Source organism: Condylostylus longicornis, unplaced genomic scaffold, assembly GCF_029603195.1.
Source record: "Condylostylus longicornis isolate FDR11 unplaced genomic scaffold, ASM2960319v2 ptg000031l, whole genome shotgun sequence".
In the NCBI taxonomy this organism is placed as follows: domain Eukaryota; kingdom Metazoa; phylum Arthropoda; class Insecta; order Diptera; family Dolichopodidae; genus Condylostylus; species Condylostylus longicornis.
The window spans coordinates 5,122,442-5,145,897 of record NW_026578000.1 but is presented as its reverse complement, the minus strand read 5'-3'; the positions used below and the strand labels follow the sequence as shown (position 1 = coordinate 5,145,897).

General features: G+C 26.5%; 1 pseudogene; it reads left to right on the top strand.

Moving 5' to 3' along the window:
• LOC129608240 (uncharacterized) overlaps positions 1-23,456 on the top strand; it is a 164,300-nt pseudogene that overhangs the window by 85,655 nt on the left and 55,189 nt on the right.

The following is a 23,456-nucleotide window of genomic DNA, read 5'->3' as shown; positions in this document are numbered from 1 at the left end:
ATTTATTAAGTTTTAAATATGGTCGTCATTAGCAGACGACCATATTTACTACAATCAGCAAATTTATAAAAAAAAAACCCTTGTAATATCTTGAACTAAAATCAAACATACTTAATTAGCTACACACAAAATATTTCAATAAAAAGAAACAGCAATTTGACATCTTTATAAAGCTTATAAAAATTTCTAGATTTAATCGATTATGAGATTATTTTTTCAAATGAGGAAATCTTAAATATTAACCTTAGATTACTTTACACATTTTTTTTTTGTAAAGCAATATCTTTAATGAATCACTCAATTGAAAAATACTTAATCATTTTTTTTTCTTTTTTTAATAATTTCAACTAGAAACCCTGTTCACCCTTTTTAGTGTTTGCATTACATACAACAGGGAAGGTTATATGATGGCACCAAATTTCGGGTGTCGGTTTTTCGGTGAGAACGTATTTTTAAATAGTAGGGAAGCAAAAAACTATTTTTAGAGAGATATTGGTCTGTCGGTTTGTCCGTCTGCCTGTCTATGTCTGTCGACATGTGTCTGTCGCGTGTATCTCAAATCCGGGTGAATCGATGTTGATTAAATTTTGTATTTGACTATGGTACCGATTGATCAACTTTTTGGATGTGTCAGGTATCGGGAACTAGACCATTTTGGGGGTTGATTTTACCTTTTTGCGCATATAAACAGAAATAATCTAGCAATTTCTTTGAAATCTAAATTATTAATTAATATCTCAACTAGGGCTTCTGAAGCAATTAATTTATAAATTTTCTGAAAAGATCAGAGCTCTGAAATTGAACTGGTGCCGATTTTAGATTTCTTACCATATCTACGGACCAGGTTGATAAAATTTCCTGAAAGTTAATATTTTAACTCTGGTTATTATCAAACTGGTCATTTTTTCAGGGAATTTGGATTGCACAAGGAGAAAATCTAATGAGAGTCAAAATTTCGTCAGGTATATGTCAACTGAAAGCTGAAAAATTGAAAGGAAGAGTTCAAAAGACATTTTCATAATCTTCAAGAATACTTTTACTAATCTAGACAAGTTAGATTGCTGTCGGTTATGTGCCGGCCACATCAGATTTTTTACTTCATAAATTTATGATTTTTTTCTTCCGTTCAATTTAGAAATTTTGATCAAAATATTTGAAATATTTTTTTTTTCTGATAATAAAAAGGAACCCAATATTAAAAAAAAAGAAAAGAGTAAACCAATTTTTTCTTCAAAAATTCATTCAAAATTAAAAAAAATATTTTTAGAATTTCTCAGTGTTTTTCTTTTTTTTTTTTTTGTGTTGGTATTTTGGTATTTTCATATAAAAAATTTTTGATAGAAAATGAAAACCTTTTATCCTTTTTTTTTCTTCAATAAAAAAAAAATGGACAAATTATGAAAGGTATGAGAGCAAAGTACGAAAGAATGAAAGAAAAAAGGAAGAAGAGGAAATTTTGAATGAAAAATTCTAAATTAATGAAAATATCCTGGAATATCCTTAAAAAAATATACACACACTAATATCGATAAGGTTCATACCAAAAAAAAAATGGAAACAAAACCGGATATGACAAAAGATTATGAATAAAAAAAAAACGTCGTATTTCATGTCCTTATGATTGTTTTTCTTTTTAATTTTTTTTTCTTTTTTTTTTTTCATAAAAGCAGTTAACATTAGATAACAAGAAGGATTTCTATAAAGAATGTTCTGCTGCTTTTTAATTTTAGTCTTCTTTTCATTTTTATTTTTTTTCTTGTAATGGTCCGAATTGAAAACAAAAGAGAATAAGATTATAAAAGTACACTACCGTTCAATAATTTTGTATAAGAGAAGCATAAATATTGAAGCTCCAAGAAGTCAAAAAGAATTTCAGGAATGGAAGATGTAAAATTGAATTTTTTGAATTTCATTCTCATGTTATTGACATTATTGCACGTTAAATGGTACAGAATTCGTAAGGAAATGAAGTTTCATCTGCAAGAGTGTTTAATTTATAAAATGCAGGATAAGGAATATAGTTAGCGTGATGGGGACTAGGGTATTTGATACGTACCAAATTGAAAGGAGGAATAATATCAAAAATCAAAAGGAGGAAATTAAGAGGAGGAATAAATTCAATTTATCCTGATGGATTCTTGCAGATTTAGAAGTAAAATGTTCTATGAAAAAGCTACTAACCTTTTGAAGTCTTATGTGGCTTAAGTCGTTCTGTATTTAATATTTGGCCTTGTTTTGGGTAATGATTTGTTGAAATTTTTCGTGTATAATATTGGTAGATGAAATTCAACTTACGATACAATGTTGAATGAAAGTGCTTTTTTTTAGAATATTAGTGTTAGTTTTTGTAGTAATTTCATCTCTTCCTTATAATATATATCTATATATGTACTTTTTTTGTTGAAATTTTAATATCGTAAATGTTAAATAAAATTCTTTTCTGACAAAACACAAAAAAAAAAAATAACAACAACAAATGAATATACATAGATTTTTCATGTCCATAATACAATAATGATAAACTCAAACAGGAGGCCTAAAGTAAATATTGAAAAATACTATCTGGAAGAATATTCTATATAGGTGTATAAAACAAAATTCAATATAAAGGCTCACATATAAAATTTTAGAAGATTCGTGTATAATAATGTAGGGAGACTGTTACACATTTTTTTTTTTTTATATTTAATATGAACTTGAACTCTAATAGAATAAAGAGAAATGAAGAAGAAGAAGAAGAAGAAATTTTTGAACATATTGGATTAAAAATAGAAATTAACTTTTTATAAATAAATATTGTGTACATACATACGTACATTTACACAAACATAATATTTTCCTGCATTAATAAAACTGAATCATTTCTATATTATGCGTGTAAGAAAATATGATATGGTAAGAGTAGACAGCTGGTACAGGAATGATATTAAAAAGTGTGTATTATACACCTAATATATTATATGATCTTTAATGTGAATATATACATATATATATAAAATATAGCTATACATACAAATATATGGATGCAAAAGCATCCAATATGGTAGATTGTAATAAAATATTTTGATAGAAAAAAAAAGTGAACACGTATAGCCCCCAGTATTTATTTCTGACCATTTTAAAATATTGTTGTACAACAATGGAACAAAAAAAGAAAAGGATAATGAAAAGGATATATAATTGAATTTCCCTATATTGTATAAAAAAAAAAATAATATGATTAGATAGAAAGTTAAAAAATTTGGGTTTTGGTTTTTCTTGTCAAAAAATTTTTTTTACTAAGGTTTACTGTAGTTGGTTTTTAAATTTGATTTTATGTAATACACGTGATACGTAAATATTATTAAGTTGACGTGATATGCGGTCCAAATGGTAGGAATTTGTCTAAATAACCAAAAAAAAAAAATAAAAAACTATAACAGGAAAATTAATAGAAAATTAAAGAAATTTTTATGGAATTTGTTTTTCTTTTTACATAGGAGCTAAAAATTTTAAAGTGAGAAGTTTTTTTTTTTGTAATAAAGAAATTTGAATTTGAATAATAAATAAATTATTTAAAATAAAGAAATTCTAATTAAATTAAATTTCAATAAATATAAAGATAGATTTGGTAGATTGGTAGATTTCGAGAAAACCGGGCCACCGCAAACATGCGGCTTATTGTAGATTCTCCAAGCTTTCGCCTATAATATCCCTGTTTCAAGTATAAATCTGGAGAATCAGACAGCACTTAATTCCTGAGCAGACAGCGTTCAGAAAACCCATCCAAAGACAATTGCGATGCCGGATAGCCAGGACCGGGCTGTTGCAAAGAATTTGCAGAGCGGTTACATCACTGCTTCCACAAAACCTGCTCAAGGGGAAGTGTGATTTTTCGACTTTATGCAGGTGGTACTTTACGGGGCAGTATCCAGTGAAGATATTCGCAACAGACAGGAATCGGACATGGTTCAATAAATATAAAATTCATACATAAATGAAATGTAGTGATTTTCTTTTTATAATATTTATTGGTTTCTCCTAGTATGAGGATAGTTTGTGTGAATTAATTTTATATAAAAAAGCTTGAAATCTCTTTCTGTAGACTCTTGCATTTCTTTGTCGTCAAATATCATTTACAAAAACAGTGAGTATTTTTCCGTGAAAATACCGATTGTTGACCATATTCCAGAAGATATTGTGATCAAAATAAAAATGTAAAATAATACAATGTGTAGAAGTATTGCAGATTCCACACCATGTATGACATGGAAAAAATTTATTTCTCTTTCTGACAAGATTCGACTCAATAAATCTAGCGAACTTTGCGAAATAGAAAGAATTTGTACGGTCTTTTTTTGTTTCATGTAGAAATATTTGCGTGATACTGAAACTCTCTAATTATGTTTCTTCAAGCGATAGCGGTTGACTATAATATTGTTTTCTTATATCTGTAATATTGCATACATTTAGGAGGTATTTTAATCATTTTAAAATTTTTAAGAATCTTACAAAATTTCTATAAGCATTAAGAATGACTTAGATTACTTGTTCAATCATAACGGTATATTTATTCAAATTCACAAATCGTGTTTTTAACAAGTTTGTTTTAAAACTCCGCAAAATATGCAATTTTTTTATATATATTTAATTTATGGCTTGTCTCTCACTTTAAATTCCAAATCTCTATTTTTATATTTTTTTAAGAAATTTTTGCTTAGCTACAGTCCCTATTATTTTTCCTTTGATTTTTTTTTATCTCAAAAAATATTCTTTTCTAAGTTAAAAGAATTTTGTACAAATTTTATAAGATTACAAGCATTTTACGTAAACCTGGTATTTCATTGTATTTGTAGGATGCCAGTAGTGAAATCCTTTGTTTTAATTTTAATAACATTGAGATTTTGATTTTAATTTGAATTTTTATGTTATCCTTTTCATATTTTCTTGTTATTTTTAGTTTTTTTTCTTGTTTTTTCGGTTTATGTTTGCCCAGAAGGTATATCTGTTTTTCTTATGTAATAAGTAAAAAAATATATGGGAATATTGCCAATATAGCATCAATAATAAAAAATGCTTTTCCTTTTTCCAATTAAAATTTTCGTTTGAAAAGATTTCTCTTAGCTTAAAAAAAAATCTTTCTTATTTAATAAAATTCAAATGTTGTTTATTTTCAAACTTTTCCAATTTTATATAATTAAAGTCTGAAGAGTGAAGGTCTTCCTCATTGACACAAAATTTAATTCAATCCATTTTGAAAGAGCTGAAATTGAATTTTTGCTTTTAAATTGCCTCAAAAACGATTTTGTGGGAGAAATTACAAGAATTTCCTCAGCTTATGCCGGTGCTACTTGACTGGAAAGTATCCAAAATATATGAAGAAATTCACAATAGCACAAACCCGGTTTCTATACATTCCCAAGTGATTCATCGTACGAAAATTATATACATTTACTGGAGAAATCAGAGTCACTGTGATCGAAAAATAAACGAACATTTAAAATAAATACACCGACATTCGTCGTTTAACATGAAAGAATGGACTTAAAAGGAATTCCCAATAATTCAAAGAAGTTTCAACGTCTTGTATTATAGAAGTTAAATTTTTGTTTAAACAATATTTTAGAATTAAATAGACTGTTGCATAACTTGCTCTGACGTTTAAAAACTGCATCCCTACAATCTTATGTACGAAAACAAGACAATATGGAAACGAAAACGATCAAAGTATTCAAAATTTTTGAGATATTTTCCTACACCACCTACATTTTCTATATAATATTTTGATTAATTTCAGGGTTAAAAAAAATAAAAGCAAAATGTAGAACAAAAAATTATTATCCTTTGTAAAATATTTTTATCCTCTTTATATTTGAAAATCTTCGGAAATTCAGCATCAATTTCATAGAAATTTTTTTTTTTTATTGAAAATATTTTTCTTTACTTCGTCATTTCTCCTGTTTATTGTTTTTTTTTTTGTTTTTATTCTATTTTTTATTAAAATAAGGATTACTCAAACTTATTTGTGTATTCAAATTTTATTGAGAAGAAAACAGTTCGATTCTCATTTGTTAATGTTTTCCTCTCTTAACATCGGATGAATGCTATTTAAGAATTGGAATATTTTTTGAATCAGTAAGCTTATAATTCGCTTCCTTATATATTTCAAAATATCAATCAAAATTGGTATAAAAATAGTTCATTCCATCACATAATCTCTTTTTATGTTATGCAAAAAGAGATTCGTTGGAAAATTTCTGAATTCTCTCCTTTTCAAACATAAGAAGGACGTAATACTTTTCTCCTAGTGATTAGTTTTCATGCTTAATTGAAACAGTTGAAGTTGAAAGAATCAGCACTCCGGACAATGAGAATGTTTGTAATAACACTGCAGATTTTAATAATAAATGCCTTCTTGTAATAAAATTGCAGTTCAAGAGGGTGTCCAACCATTATATAACTTAATATATATTTCATAAATTTGGACTTGTTCATTTTAAGAATAATATTATTTCACAATTTATTATCTTTACGAATTATTTGAAGGTATTCTTCCGAAAAAGTAATCAAAGTGAGTGCTTTATTCCCTTTATGCACCTATTCTCTTTACATGTCATGCAATGACATTTTCGCATTGAAAATACAAATTTCTACCTTCAAATACATTTAATCATTCTAAAAGAAAAAAAATGAAAAAATGTCATATTCCTTGTCCTTGTCCTTTTTGGATAAGTCAAAGAAATTATTTTTGGAAAAAGGAAAATATTTAAAGGAAATTTTCTCTTGTTTGTCTCAAATCATAATTTAATTTTTTTTTGGTTGTTCATTATTATTGCAAAATATAAGGCCTCTAAATGGTAGGATGGAATTAGAAAAATTAAAGATATATTGACAGCTGCTGTAGTGAGTGAAATGCAGACTGAATAAAAAAGAAATATTTCCAAATATATTTGACATGTTCCAAGAACTGAAAACAGTTTCACTTTTCATTTCTTTTAGAGGTCTTAGACTTATCCTTTATGTCATTATTTTTTATATCAATTGTGCATTACATGCTCCAATATTTTTATAATATTAAATTTCTCTAACTTGACAACAGAAAACATGTTTAGATATCTGTTTTATTTATTTAATAAATAGAAATGTGTAAGAGTTTGGTATATTTTGAAAACATGTCGGTATTTTTATACGTGATTTGAAAATAAAAGATGACCGAAACCAAAAATAAAACAGAGGTAACAGAAAAGAAAAACTTAATATAATTTTGTTAAGAATTAAGAGGAGAACACAGCAAATTCGTATTACATACCCGTATATATGCGGGTCAGAAACCGTATTACACGGTGTTTCAGGCCGAAATACATGCTATAGAAATCTGTCTGAGATTCAATTTAGAAATGGGGTAGAAATACTGTAACACTTATGTGTTCTCCGACAGTAGGGTGGCGTTGTTGGTTCTCAGTCTGTCCAGGTTACATAGAAACTGGTCTCGAGCTACCTTACAGCACTTGTGGAATTGGTATTGGTAAACAGAGTCGTACTCATATGGTCCCTAGTAGACATTGGGGCAAGGAGGTAGAGTTGTTGGAGATGTGGGCAAGGAGGAACGGATAGAAACCGCAGTAAACCGCTACCTGTATAAACCGAGGAAATCAGACTCCCCCTTGTGCAGGTTTTGTGGGAGCGGTGATTAGATCGCCGTTCACAATCCTTGCGAGTGCCCGGTATCACAATTATTTTGGACAGCGTTTCTTAAGTGTTTGGGACCTACAGTCTAACTCCCTTGGAGATATCTCATACTTTGCACTTGAAACGGGAATATTATAGGTAGGACGTGTGGAGGCTACAATAAGTCGCGAATGGCTGCTTGGAGAATTCTCCTGCCCCACTCGATTTCCTTAAAATCTACTATTTACAATACCCGATGCTGCGATGGATAAGCATTGGCTCATAAAGAGGGAATTCCGAAGGTCGCTAAGTTTTCCCAACTTTTGCGTTAAGCTTGCTTTGGAATAGAACAATTCCGAGCTATTAATTCATAGTTTATTTAGGCATAAATTTGTTTGGATAGGTGGAAAAGATGGCCTTACATATTCTTTTTGGATAATTATTGTTAAAAAATAAATGCGATTTTTTAATATCTGTGAAGTTATCTAATTGAGTCTTTGAACTAGGGATAATTGACTCTTCAATGAATCAATGACTTATTAACGATTGTAGGCGGCCGTATTTTCTTTTTTTTGAAATTTGATGAAGCTACAAGCACCTAAATGAAGCTACAAAGCAGTCCCGTCTTTGAATAAGACATATAAAGCAGCTCCAGTTTAACTAGTAGACGATCATACGTTTCTTCTAGATCCAATTTCATTTTTGTTTTTCTTGTAAAATTTTCATTCAAATTCATATCGGATTCTACATGTATAATTTATCATAATGAAACAGAATCCTGGTAATTTCTGTTCCCTTTCTAGTTTTTTGCTTACCTTTTTTTCTATTTTTTAAATGAATTGAATGATTCCGAAAGAAGAGACGAAAAGTAAACAAGGAAAAAAAAGGGATTTTGACTTTTCATTTCAAGGACGAACTCTTTGAATAGAGAATTTTCGTTTTTCATATTATTCTTTGTATTGCTTCATATACAATTTCCTTTTAAAATTTTTCACCTTTTTCCTTTTTCTTGAATTACCTTGGCTTAATTTTATACAAATATAATTATGTTGTTAGTACATAGAGTCTATATCTATAACATGCATTCATACTTGCCATTTTTATAGGAGAAATAAAGGTATGAGTTGTCCAATGGACAGTAAAAAAACATTTATTTTCGGATTTTATACCTTTTGAGAATTAAAATTGCGTAAAAATTGTATTTTATTAGACCTTTAAGAATTTAAGGGTTCAATACAAAGAATTGAGAATTTGTATGCGTTTTGAATATAAAATAAGTGAATTGTTTGTTTGTATACTCAGAAAAGGACTTGGAATGTAAAATGTAGAGAAAATCTATAAAATATAATATGCATGTATGTAGTAATTTCATGTTATAAAAAATATTATTGAATTTGATATAAAAATTATTATAAATTTCTTGAAGAATTTTCAATATATTTTTATTTTGGGTACCTTATAATATGAGTAATATTAGAGGGCATTATGTAATTTCCTAAAATGGTAAGATTCTTAATGCAAGACTTTTATGAAAAATTCTTTACACGTTTATTTTTATTCATAATTGATATTGAATTTTTGATTGTAAAAGTTGTTAATGAAGCTGATGTTTTTGTAAAATGGAAACTTATTATTCAATATACAAAAGAATTTACGCCACATTGTGGACATTTCGTATGGAGAAATTAATTTTATTAGTAATTTTAAAATTAAAAGCAAAATCATTTGCATTTCATAAGTTTTTGCACAGCAGTTTGAAAATGATCACAATAAGGAAGGTACCGGATCGTTTTACAGGTAAAGAATTCTAACAAATGGCTGTAAGAACTCCATTTATCGGTACAAGTCTAATTGGATTAAAAGATATAATAAAAGTGAAGTAGCGGAATAGAACAAAAGAAGTAGGAAAAACCTTCCACTTTTTAGACTTATCAGGAAGCATGAATAAAATGGGAAAAATTATTCGCGCAAAATTTCAGTGATCATTGCAAGAAAACAGTTTGTTAGCAATGTTCGTCAGGGACAATTAAGATTTTTTGAGAATGTAAATCTTTATTCACATTCATATTCAGAAAATAAGTTAATAGTAACAGTCGAGCTTTCAGTAAACCAGGAAAAATTTCTAAAAGTAAAACGAAAACGTTCACACTAGGTTTAATTCTCTGAGTCGTAATTTAATTTTCCTAAAAGCAATTTGAAGAAAGTGGCACTCCAATAGCGACAGAAGGCCTTCTATTAGACAGCAGTCAAGGTATTGTCAAGGTAATTGTCAAGGCATCAAAATTGCACACTACCCTTTTATTCCCTTAACAGTGACGGTAAAAGTACATCGAAAAGTTTAGGCAAATGGTTATTACAAGAGTCCCGAGTTTTATGGAAGTTTTATCAACATAGACCGTTAATTAAAGTAATATAGGTTATGATTTAATTAACTACGCTAATATTTCAATTCGTAGCATTCTTTGTGTGTTACACGCCAACAATTTTATAATTATAGGAATGCAATCTGCATTCTATTTAAACTACAATATTTATGTTAAATGAATATTTTTAATTTTCTTGTAATAACAAGAACGTGGGTAATTGTAATTACCCACAGAATATTTAATATAGTTTTCATTTAAAAATCGTGAAATTCTCAAAAAATGTTAAAAAAAAAGGGTAATTAATTTTTTTCCTAGGCAATTCAAATAAAACTTTAATAATTAAGAGTAATTAACATTTCTAGGAATATTTTTTTGTTTTTTACAGTTCTTCCTTTGTTATCATCAGTTATTATTAACAGTTTACTCATTATCATAGAAAAAATAGTGAAAAAGGGAAAAGGAAACTTTTATTTTGAGAAAAATTTAAAAAGGAAATGTTGAAACTTTTTTTTTTCTCAGTATAATTGTAAATGTAAAACATAAAAATTTTTTTTTTCTGAAACTTGTGGAAAACATTTTGGAAATTTATATTTGGAGAAAAAATTTCTTTGCACTCCAGAAATTTGAGAAGAAATTCGGAAAACGTTTGATACGCGTTGTGCTTTTTAAAAAAATATTTTTAAGAATTTTTAAAATTTAAAAAATGAAAAAAATTATTTTAACAATTTTGAATTGAATTTGTGTGTCAATCAGAAGCTTTACAGTAGATTTGGTTAATCCGTGATTTTTCACATTCTCATTACAAATTTAATTAAAATGTTTAAAAATTGTGTTCATTTAACCAACATTTTCTCTACATGTAGAAATATTGGCTCACATTTTTTAAAATTAATTAAACAATTGCTATTTGAAATGGTTTTTGAAGTAGTTCTGTCTGTTGGAATCTTTAAATCAATGCCAAACTCGCATATTTTATCCCAATTGACTATGATTTTATTACAAGTTGTCATACTTTTTATAATCATTTTAAATTAATTGAGTTAAAATTAAAAGTAAATGATTAGAAACAATTGAAATTTTTTCTCTTTTTTCGCAAAATATTTGAAATATTTTAAAGTTTTAATATAAAAACCTACATTTAAACCATTAAAATAATTCCTATTTGACCATTAATATTACGGTGAAACGTGTTTAAAACGGAATATCAGGGGACAAAAAAATATTTCCGTTTTAAGCAGATTTCCGTCTTATATAGAATTACAAAAACAAATTTTGCTTGATCTTGAAGAGGTGGACCTGAAATTAGAATATGTTTTGCTGTAGCTAAGCGAAACCAATCAAACGAGCAATCTTAGACAATCGCCAAAGAATTAAATACCAAAATACAAGACGAGAACAGGGATGATATACATAATATGCACAGATATATCAGTTCACTTTTATGTAGATTTGTAAATAACAAAATATGACGTAAAATCTGTCCGTTTCTGTCTTAAGCTATTTTCCGTCTTATACGGGTTATTTTGTATGGAATTATGAACAGTGTCCGTCTTAGGCAGTTTTCACTGTATTCCGATTTGAATTTAAATTAAATGCCAGTATTAAATTAATTTTTATCATGTTTCAATTAATAAACAATTGGAAATAACATAACATTACAGTAATAGTTTGTTTGAAAACCCTCTATAATCCCAAAATACTTATTAAATACTGGGGATAATTAAAATATTATCAAAATTTTACAACACTATAAATTAGAGTAATTTATTAAAACCAAAAATAGAAATAAAATAAAAAAATTTTCATTATTGTTATTACAATCATCTTTAAAAATAATATTTAAAGAACGTGTATATTGTTTTCCTTTCTACCAATAAATTTTAAGGATATTTTAACCTATATATAATTAAATTTACTATCAATAAAAGTTTATAAAATTAAATATTGTCATCTTAGTATTTCACTTGAATATTATTTGTACTTCATGCACATATAAATTCAAGGATACTAAAAATAATGAAATATAAGGATACCATAAAATATATGAAATTCAATTTGCACTTTCTTTTATTACAATATCCTTACAATTATATAGCTAAAAAGAAGAGAATTTATACAGTAATACCCCGCACTTACGTACTCTTTGGGACCAGAGCGTGTACGTAAAACAAAAATGTACGTAGAATGAATCTACTACTTTATTGATGAATAATATGTTTGAAACAAACTAAAACAATAAATATATGCAGTTTTATACTTTTATTTCATACGTTTTTATACTATATTTAACACTTAACGTGTATTAAAAAAACAAAACAAAAAACAAATTCATATACATATATAAATATCAAACAAAACTGAAATATAAAACATAAACTTCAAAATTCATCAATACATAATTTAAATATAAATAATATTGTAATTGTTACGCGAGAGCTCAGAACACTGGAGCTTGGATTAGCTCCTCGGATTAGATAGAGAGGAATGTTTGAGAATGCCGCCAGACCAGTCCAAGTTACCTCCCTTTAATACCGCCATCATTCCCAAAGAGGAAGGAATGTTGATAACGAAAAGTATTTAAAGAGAATAAAGAGGGGAAGGGACGGCAGGAGGAAAAAGCTGAGCGAAGAAGATCTTTAATAAAACTATGACAAAAAAGAAGATAATTTTGGACAGCTTAGTACGTAAGTGTGAATCATTGTACGTATAATGGGCAATTGGGGACAAAAATGAGATGTACGTAAGTGCGAGGGTACGTAAAACGAGCGTACGTAACACGGGGTATTACTGTACATTGTTATGGACCATATGCACGTACATCGTATACACTTGTACTTCTATGTGTGTAATATTATACAATGTTAATTAGTAGAAACAAAATAATAAATTTCAAAATGTCAAATTGAATTACTAACATTTATATTGATTTAGACAGGGATGTGTACAATATTATGTAATAAAATATAAGTGAATTTATTTTAAGATCAACTAAAGTTTTTTTTCTCATTCTCTCTCTCTCTCTCTATCTTTGGCTCTGTTAATTTTGATGTTATTTTTTTATGGCTTTATTTTATTATTGTGTTTTTTTTCACTTCATTATTATTATTTTTTTTTTTTTTAGGTATAAAAACAAGGTTAGATTTTTATTATATGTTTTATTACATTTTGTATTTATATTTAATGTGAAAAAATTTCTCTCTCTCTCTCACTCTCTTTTATTTTTTTTTTATTTAATATAAAGCCTATTTTATGTCTTAATTAGAATCAAAGACGAAACACAAACAAAATGTAAAAAAGAGAAAATGTAAAAACTAACAAAATGAAATTTATTTAATAAAAAAAAAAAATAAAAAAAAAAAAATTATACAAGCGCACTCTATTAGAACAAAACGAATATTGAAAATTGCATAAATTAAGGATGAGTAAACAAATTATAGTAAAAGTTGAGTGAAAGTTTGTTAAATTAAATATGAAAATGTTAAATATTTATGTTAAAGAACTAAGGTGGTAAAAATTAAACTTGTTTGTGGCCGATGGTTGTGTTGTAATATTGTTTTTCTTGGAATAATATTACGTAGCCTTAACAAATAACTTCATCCTTTTAAGAAATATGCAATAAAAGTTAACACAGTGCATTTTTAGAGGGTTAAAATAAAAAAATTTGGGTTTCAAACTTTCAGATCACATAAACCAGAAGGAGAATACCTGATTTAAGTGGACTCAGAAAATTTTACTTTATAAATTATTGAGCCTTATACTTTATAATAAGCTCAATGTTGAGCTTGTTTAATTAAAACGAGCAAATAAACGCAGAAAATGTCCGATCGAGAAATAGGTCTCGTGTTTGAAAATTCCAATTTGAAATTCGAATTTTTCGCTAAAAAATTGTACTAGATTCATTTTCAATATTTTAGCTTCAAACCTTATTGGATTTTTTTTTTTTGAAATAAAATTTTCATATCTCGCATTTAGGATATTTTCATTTAATCCATGGTTTATTTTAACAAACATCATTAATTTTATCAAATAAATTATTAATTGAATTAAAATTAATTCTTTTTCTTGATTATTTATTAGAATCTTTTATAATTTAAAATTGTTACACATTCTAATTCCTACATATTTTCCATATTATTGTCAAAAATAATATGTGAAATTAATTTTAAATGAAATGCTGTAATTCCACGGAAAGCAAAAAAGAAATTATTTTACTAGCATGAATTTCAGGAATAAAATAACAAACCAACTGTAAATAATTTCAAATGAATATATGAAAAATATTTTCATATCATGAGAAATAAGGGAGTGGATGATGGGGAGTGAGAAGCGGGGAATATAAAATAAATTTTATATAATTTAAATAGAAAATTATAATAATTTAAAAATTTTTTTTTTTCGAATATTGAATTTTGATTTTTCCACGAATGCACCTAACAATAACACAATAATTCCATTGTTTTTGGTTTGGTAAAGGCATAAAATCAAAAAATCAAAGGATAAAATCAAAAATCAAAAAATCAAAAAATTGTTTATGAAATTCAGATTTTATGGGTTTCTTGATACAAGAGCAATGACTGGAAATATTAATTCTATTTGCAATTCTCGAATGGAAATTTCTTGTTAATTTTTAAAATGCTAGTTAATTTTTGATTTTATGATTGTTTCTTGAAATACAAATAAGTAAATCTATAATTAAATTAAAATAAAATAATTTCGGCTTTATTTCACTTCATAAAATTTAAAGAAAAAAATTTCGAAATTCTAAAAGAAATTTCATACTTGATAGAACATAGGTAAGTAAACTTCTAATGAAAATTTAATTAAATTTAGAACTATTTGAATTCCTTTTAGTTTTCGGGACTTTAAGGAAAACTAACAATGTCATTCAATCAAAATTTATTAAAAAAATTATTATTCTTCAAATTCTAAAATTTGATTGCCATTGCTTAAACTATTCATTTTATTTACTCGAACATGTACAATTAATCGGTCCAATGCTTACATCATTCTCAAAGCAGAATGATGTAATAAATCTAACAAGTCTAACAAGCCTATGGACATTTCTATATTTTAAATTAAATGAATTAAAATTAATCATAAATCATTAATCATTGTAATAGAAACTGTTGTAACAGTAATTTTATGATATAATGGTAATATTACTGTTATAAGTATATAGAAGAAATAGAAAATTTTTGAGAAAAAATTAAAATTTCAAATTAGGAAAATTATTATTTTTCTAAATCTGTATTTGACATTAAATTTGCAAAGATTTTTCTTGAAGATTTTTTATAAAAATTTTTTTTTGAAAGAAATTAAAATGAACAATATTAAAGTTAATATTATAGAACCTTCTAAATGGGGAAATTAATTTGTTGAATATATTTGGTTAACCATCAAGAATATTTGACCTTAAATCTAATTAAGAGAGAAAAACTAAAAACCAAGACAGAGTGTAGACAAGCTATTTTCGAATATTCATAAAATTTTTATGACCCCAAAATATGGTTAAGAAAACTGGTATAAATTATTTCCTAAAATTTTATTTAACGAGCAAAATAATACCAAATTGCAATAAATTTTTAAAGTAAAACCACTTATGCAAAATTTAATGAAGTAAGTTGTGACTAATATTAGTGATTAAAGAATAATTCACTTAAACTTTTCCAAATTTATTTATAAAATTGAGGCGAGATAAATTTCAAATAGAGAAATTCATGTTCTCATTCAAAAAAGTGATTCAAATTGTGTCAAATCCATTGTTTGTTACACAATATTATAATCAAACTTATGTTACAAGACTACCATATTATATAATGCGTTCGAAAATCAATAATCTTACGATATTTATTAGCATTTAGAAAAATATGCTCCCAAAAGTCTGGAATTATAGTTAAGTGAGTCCGAGTAAAAATTTTAAATTTTTGTTTCATAAATTCTGGGTGATGGTTGTGTGAGTGAAAAAAATTATAAAATGATGACTGGGCTTTTTAGTAGTAATTTTCAATTACTGTGATTTTATTTTTAAAGAATCGACCGAGTACACTAATCATAAACGTTTTCGTAATAGAATTTTTGAAGCGTAACTACTGAATTCTTCGTTGTCTGCTACTTCTTTTGCAAGTTTTAAGGTATTCAAGAAAAAAAAACATTCTGCGTATATCGAAGTTGCCCTTGATTATAACACTCTTAATTCTAGTTCCAAATAAAACTTGTTTGAAATTTGCTTATTAATTTCAGTCTGTCCGTCCGTCCGTCCGTCGAACCAAAAATTTTTATTAATCCAGAAAGCTAAGGGTAAATTCACTGTCATCAAAAAATATAATTATTTTTCTAAACTGACGCAATTAACCCTTAAATTCGAGCATTAAGCGCTAACTCTCTTTCAATTTTTTTTTTTTGTGTTATCCTAAAAGTATGCAATTTTTAAAATATTTTGTTATACAAATGAAAGCAATTTTAATAGTGTAATAGATTTCATTTGTTGGAGAGAAAAGAGCTACTTTAGAAACAATTGGTTTGATCCAATTTTGTTATATTTTTGTTACATTTTTCTACCAAATTTAATTAAATTTCTATTTTACTCTTCTGATTTATTTATTTATTCTATAATTTAGCACTTTTCCAAAAATTTTTTGAAAAAAAGTGCTTATTAGTTTCACTCTGTCCGTCCGTCCGTCCGTCTGTCCGTGTGTCTGTTTACAAAACTTCTACATTCTTAAAGATAGAAAGCTGAAATTTAATACGTACATAGATCTTTACTAGAAACTTGTTTTCGTAGAACAAAATTTTTACCTATCTCCCCCCCTCTAGAAGTTATACCCCCCCAAAGCACTAAAAATGGCCTATTTTAACTATTTGCTGCAATGAAACCATAAGCATTTTTGAAATTTTGCAAACGCAGAAGGGCAGTGACTTGCTTCCCCTACCGCGGTATACTATAGTTAAACTTTAGAAAACCAAAATGGCCGTTCAAATTTACCGTTATCTAAAGTCCTTTTTTTCCAAATTTTTCATGTCGTTTTTCTTCTAGACCCCAGCCTGTAGAAGCTTGAAATTTTAGGAGCTTTTAGACATTAACAAGTAGTTCATTTCGTTAGAAGAAAATTTTTTTCCATCTCCACCCGCTCTCAAGTTATGGCCTCTTGAAATTTGTGAAATATGCATTTTTGACACCTTATATTTCTGAAACCGCAAGTTTTTTCAAATTTCTATAAACGCAAAAAGTTAACAGTAAATTCCATGAAATTAAAAAATATAATTATTTTTCTTAACTCACACAATTAACCCTTAAAATCTAGCATTATGTTAACCCCTGTTTATATTAAATTTTGCTTTATTTCAAAGACTGCATAAATCATTCATCCTAAATATATGCAACCCTAGAAATAGTTTTGTATAAGAATGAAAATAATTTTAATAGTGTGGTGGATATACATAGACTGTTTTTAAAAGCAGTATTTTCACTTGTTTAAGGGAAAAGTGCTACAATACAAACCATTGGTTTGACCCAACTTTATTTATTTTTGTAATTAAATCATAATTAAAAAAAATATTTTTTTTTTCATTTGAAATTTTTCAGATCCTACATGGTTTCTGCATAAGAGAATTTTGAATAAGAGTAAGTCAATTTGAAACTTCCATAAAAATATTCTAAATTTATTTGTTTTTTTTTTACATGAAATATTTTATTTTTAATGTCAATTTAATGAGCATTCAATTTTTTAATATTGTTAATTTAATTTTTTTTTTTTATTTATTTTGTATAATATTTTTTGTGAATTTTCAAATTGAATTTATGAACTCGTTTATTATTAATTTTTATTTTGAAATTCTAAAGAATTAAAATTAGAATAAATTCATATTTTTTTTTTTTTCATCTTTTCGCTTGAAATACTTTTGAAATGCTCTCGTTCTTTCACTCAATTAATTTAATTTTCATATTTATTTATTTTTTTAATTCTAATATATTTTCTGTTTTTGTTTTTCCATAAATTATACAATAATGTATAGAATGTATGTGTATGTAAAATTAAACTCATTTAAATATTTTTTTATTTTTTTTATAACTCATTAAGTAACAATTTAACCTTTTTCCATTTTCTTTTTTTTTTTTTGGAACATAATTAATTAAAAATTTACATAATTTTTTCAGTACATAAAGTATTTAAAAAAAGAAATGTATATTCAACCCCTTTGAACAGGGTGATTCGGAACTCCGAATCACTTAACTAGACGAACGGTGTATGTGACATAAAAACTATTTGTGATCAAGTTCTAGAAGATGAGGACTATTTTAGGCATTTGCTAGAATTTTTTCAATTTGATTTCCCTTAAGCTTTCAAAACAACTTATTCTCTTCCAGCAGTTCCAGACCACCCTATATACCCCTTTTTCGATTTAATTTTGCATATTAAAAAAAAATTACAAATATTTGTATAACAGTGATTCTTAAAAATGTTCATTTCTTTGGAATAATGTACTCCAATATTGGACTTGTTTTTTAACAGATCTCATTATTTTCGAGAATTGTTCTGTTTCAGTCTCTTTCTGCAGCTTACAATATCTTTCTAGCCTAGATATTGCAGCCTACCTTTCTTCACATGCCCTGGATAAAACTATTTATATATATATATTGCTATCAAATCAATTCAGTTTTATTTTCTAATAATATTGCTGAGAAAACGAACATGATTTCTGTCATTGAGGTTCCAGTTCCTAAAAATTAAACATTCGATTACAAACGATTATGAAAACAATGTCGAAGTAAGGTATCAATATCGTTTTTCATTGTATGATTGTTAGTCAAATGTTGCTGTCACATTTGCATCGCGCTTAATTCTTATATTACAAATCTTATTTTAGCAATAGCACACCAATTGGAATTACAAATAGTGTCGATTCACAACTATATTGTCACTTCTTTTTGTAACTGGCAAATCTCTCCTGTATCGATATTAAGCCTTTGAGTACATGTCCATACTTCCGCTTTGTATTATAAAGATGTTCCCTTCTCTTTTCATTTCATGTTTCTCTTAGTCCTTGAATAGAAAGAATATAAAAGACAAATATTTTAAAATTATTTTACGATATTTTGTGTAAATCCATAATTCATAAGGAATTTATTAAAATTTTTTTTTTGTTGTGTCCATCAGAACAGTCCAAAATTGGGTCGAAGAGAGAAAAAAGTGTAATCCTTTTATTTAGCATTTTTATGTATGCTTCCTTAAAAGGACAATGTTCATTATTATTTTCAGCTTTTATTTCAGTCTTCTTTTTCGTAAAATTATCGATGAAAATCCTTGAATTTCATTAAAAAAAAAAATTATTATGAGTTCCAAAAATTTCACATGATTTTAAAGTTAAAAAAACCCTGGTTTACAAAAAAAAAATTTTAATGTACTGTTGCTTATCTTGCGTGTGTCTTGAACAATAGATATGAGAACAACTCTTTAATAAAGAACAAAAATCCTTTTAGCTCAGAAAAAAAAAATTTTTTTTACCTTAAAAAATTTTCAGTTTTTTTTTTTTTTTTTTTTTTGCCATATTCTGTTCAACTATAATAATTTTCATCACCCATTACAGGATATACGATATAACAAACTATTATCCATTTTGAAAAATATTTTTATAAAAAAAAAAAAAAAAGTGAAATAAAAGTGAAGTATAATGGAAGCATATATCTTATATTTTATCTTAAGTCTAGGGAGAAAATTGAGATACAGCGTATGTACGTAGACGTAATGTACAATTCATAATAGCATGTACACTATGAAATTGTTATAGACTTCGCATAGTTTATAGTGAGATTTTATGCTAAAATGTACACAATATCCTTCTTAATCAGAGAAAAGGATGTTATTTTTAACTCACGTATGGTTGATATTTTAATGGTTACTTAGTTATCTGTGAAAAATTTTACAACAAAAAAAAATAATAATAAAAGTAAGAATTAAATCAGAAATTTTTTTTTCATTATAATTCAAGAGTTCAAAAGTAGAAAAGTATGTGTACTGAAATTGATAGTGCTATCATTCCGGGTCGGTTTTGAGTTATAGTTTACACATACTTAGCGTGCCTTTAATTTTAAGTAGATTTAAACAAAAATTTTAGAAAAAAATTTTATGTATTTTCATTTGCTTAGGTTCTGAAATAGGCATGATTTTAATGTTAAATATACAGAGTTGTTCGAATCAAAGTGGACAAAGTGGATCATTGTATAAGCCCTCACGAGTTGGCAACGCTTTTGGAGACGATCGCGATTGTTAAGTTTGACAATTTCATTACCAATCTATAGCAATGCACTTTGATACGAGACTCACTGCAATTTGTTGCAAGTTCGTTTTGATTTTGTAAAAATTCAAATGAATGAATTGTTTGAAAACGCCGCAGTTTCAAATAGAATGGGACATTCTATTCAAATAGAATGGAACATTCTATGGATTGTAGAACATATTCTACAACCACTGCCTTGTTGCTATTCCTGAAAAGAGTATCACATGCCGAAATTTTTGCTTATAAAGAAGTTTATAAAGAAATCGTGTTCAATAAAATAAATCTGTGGAAATCGTTCAAAGGAGTGTAAACTCGTTTTGAGAGAAAAATGGTGGTAGTTCATAAATAGAAAGTAATACTTGTGTTCCGTCTTAATTGTTAAACACGTTATTGTTTTAACCCTTTTTGTCGCAACATTTGCTTTATAGGAATTTCTTCTTTGAATCGGTTTGGTTATTGGCACGAAATCTTTTTTTTTTTCCTTCTTTGTTTCTAAAATAAAACTAAATTTAGCCAAATAAAAATTCTTACCTTTTGTTGGAACTAATTTACAATTAGGATAGGAATGGGTTAAAAACGATTAATGGTAAAGCAAGGAATTTTTAAAGTCAACTTCTAGTGTGTAATCTTTTCTTAACTTATTCAATTTCATGTATGATATTACAATTTTTTTTACAATGTAAGAAACTATTAACATTTTTGCATGAAATTACAAAAAATTAAACATAAAAGAGGATCTTTTATGTTTGGTTTTCTCTTTTTGTTGTTCTTATGTTTTGTGTATTTGTTTTATAATATGTAAGAGTACCTACTTTTTCAAAAAAAAATTCATCATCATGCATAATTAGTTCTATATAAAGGAAGAAAAGATCTAGAATGAAAACGGTATACAAGAGAATTTTTTCCCCCAATTTTTTTTTTTAATGAAAACTTTGCCTCCATTTTCATTCTTCCCTCTCTCTCTTTCTTTAAACATTTTTTTCATTTCTCCTCGTTAAATTTTTCCTTTCCCAGTTTTTGTTCTTTTCAAACTTCTCTTTTGTCGTTTTTCTTTATTTTTTGATTAAATGCTAAAAGATTACTGTGCAAACAAAAAAAAAATTTACAATTTTTACTTTTGCAAGTCATTTACAACATTTTTATAAATTTATTACAGTAAAAATAGTTGTAACTGTCAAATAATTACCTCATAAAAGAAAATAAATTTTCGTATCATTTTGTATTGGTAAGAGAACCAGAAGAATGAAATTAACAAAAAATAAAGAAAAAAAAAAAGAGAGAAAAAAGTGGTCACACTGGCATATCACAGCTTTTTTGACATTTATTTTAAATTTGTATTTGAAATTTTAATTTATTGTTACAATTGAAAGCAGATAAGATTTAAAGAGAAAATTTATTGCATTAAACCAAAGTGTGATATGATATTGTCTAGTGTGCACTATCTATATTGTTATACAAAAAAAATATAATTAGTCATAAGGGTATGAACAACAAGAGAACAGCTTTTAAATAGTTTAGTATTAAAATTCAATATAAATTTATTTCAGATTCTGGGAGTTTCATGGCGGAACTATGGGAATTCTTTGAATCTCAAAAGAATTAAAAGTGAATATATTCTTACAATACTTCTCTTCATTTATAATAAAGTTTAAATTTCAACAACTTTGAAAACGGAACAGATTGGAGTAGCTCTAATAATTTACGATATAATTACGTAATTATATCGTAATTCAATTTACGATATAATTATTATTTTAAAATTGTTTTACTGTACTTATAGTTCTAACAGTAATTTTTATTTTTCAAATTTAAAATTTCCGTAATTCACACTTTATTTAAATATAATTATATTGTTATGATAAAACTATATAGTATTATAAATTATTTTTATATGTATTTTTTCCCCTCTTAGAATGAAACTCTCCAAAATATTATTTTACTAACACATACAATGTCTTTCTTGATATTTATAAACTCATACAAATAAAATATATTTTCTCTTACATATACAACATAAATAACTGTTCAAGGGTAATATCGAAAAATGTCATACGGTAATATTTTAGTGGAGAGATATTTATATAGAATATTAAAATTGTGTAGAGTTTTCGAAATTTGATCAACAATTTTAAAAATCGTTTATCACATCTTCATAAAGTTTTTATATAATTACTTGCAATTTTGTACAAAGGCCCATATCTTTGTATGGTTCTCATCAACGGTACAATCAGGAATTAAGGTGGAAAAGTCTTATTATGAAAATCGAATTATTATTTATAGTTGAGTTGTTGAACAATAGAAAAAATTTTACTTAATACTATGCTAATTTAAGTTTTCATTAAGCAAAAGAAAAAAAGTAATCGTTATGGTTAATGTTATGGATTAACATAGAATTGAGTGATCTGTTTCAAGTTTATGGAACTCTTAATAATAACATAATATTATGTACCAGTAGCCTTACTCGACTTAAGTATAAGTAAGGGATAGAAAAACGATCTGTTGTATCATTATCAAGTTTATTGAAATTTGTGATCCAATAAGTGGTTTTCAAGGGTTGTCGATGGACTTTCTTTTGATCTAGTGCTTGACGTCACTTGGAAAGTTATATCTAATATATAACTACGTACAGTGTTTTATAGTTTTCTAAACTTTGAAGTAGAACTCACAATGAAAACGTTTTAAGACCATTGTTTCAACTAAACAATGAAAGTGGAATGTAATCATAAACACGGCCAGAAACACATTGACTGATATGAAATAGAGTATATTACGTAGAATGTGATGAAGTCACTATTTTACTTAGAAGATAATAATTATTTGATAGACATGCAAAAATGTTAATTTTTGTTTCGTCATTTGGGTTATAATGGAAATTCGAAAATATTAAATTATAATTAATTTAGGGCTATTATGAACACCATTTTATTCGTAACTGCTTCAATATCAAGTTTTTATTTCATATTGATGTTAATTAACTAATTACAGATAACTTTGTCTCAGAAAAAAAGAAACAAGTTAAAAACTTAATTACTATTGTAATAAAATGATAAGAAGTTAAACATTTTTAGTTTCCTATAAATGATAAATCACTTTGCAATTTGAAAGTCATTCAGAAACACTGTGATATGTAAGAGTTTTCGGTTAATGTCAACCGTATAATAAATCATA